Consider the following 782-nt stretch of genomic DNA (forward strand, 5'->3'; position numbering starts at 1 on the left):
AAAACTTCATAAGATAAATTCAATTTTTCTTTTCATTGGTACAAAACTTCATAAGATAAATTTAATTTTTCTTTTCATTGGTACAACACTTTATAAGATAAATTTAATTTTTCTTTTCATTGGTACAACACTTTATAAGATAAATTTAATTTTTATTTTCATTGGTACAACACATCGTATGAGAAATTTAATTTTTCTTTTAATTGGTATAACACTTCATAAGATACATTTAATTTTTCTTTTCATTGGTACAACACATCGTATGAGAAATTTAATTTTTCTTTTAATTGGTATAACACTTCATAAGATACATTTAATTTTTCTTTTCATTAGTATAACACATCGTATGAGAAATTTAATTTTTCTTTTCATTGGTATAACACATCGTATGAGAAAGTTCATTTTTCTTTTCATTGGTATAACACATCGTATGAGAAATTTTTTATTCGGTCGAGTAGAAAATGCAAGTGTGGGCGGATCCAGACTGAACATCACCTTTCTCAGGATGACTGCTCTTTCTTTACCTTATCACAAGGAGGTAGTCGAATCATAAAATTTCCAACGAATGCCTTTGGAAAAATCGAATTCCAAATAGATGGATTAGGACTTCCAAAGCCAGCGAAGGTACTTGGATACACGACAAATGTGTTGTGTTTATATTAATTACGTAGAAATCCTGAAAAATGTATTGGAAATAACGGCTCCGGTAATAATGGCATTCAAAATAATGTAAAGTGGGAAAATGCACACTAAAATGGTTCCGTTTCATCCCAAAAGGAAAA

General features: G+C 28.8%; 1 protein-coding gene across 1 annotated transcript in view; it reads left to right on the forward strand.

The window, feature by feature from the left end:
• Positions 1-605: 605 nt before the first annotated feature.
• Positions 606-782, forward strand: part of LOC106471233 (transient receptor potential cation channel subfamily M member 7-like) — a 6,830-nt gene continuing 6,653 nt past the window's right edge. Inside the window, exon 1 of the mRNA XM_013931824.2 lies at positions 606-624. The gene's annotated coding sequence lies outside the window, so the exon portion shown is untranslated. The remainder of the gene's footprint in view (positions 625-782) is intronic.

The sequence above is a fragment of the Limulus polyphemus genome, unplaced genomic scaffold, assembly GCF_000517525.1.
Source record: "Limulus polyphemus unplaced genomic scaffold, Limulus_polyphemus-2.1.2 Scaffold4485, whole genome shotgun sequence".
NCBI classification, from domain to species: Eukaryota; Metazoa; Arthropoda; class Merostomata; order Xiphosura; family Limulidae; genus Limulus; species Limulus polyphemus.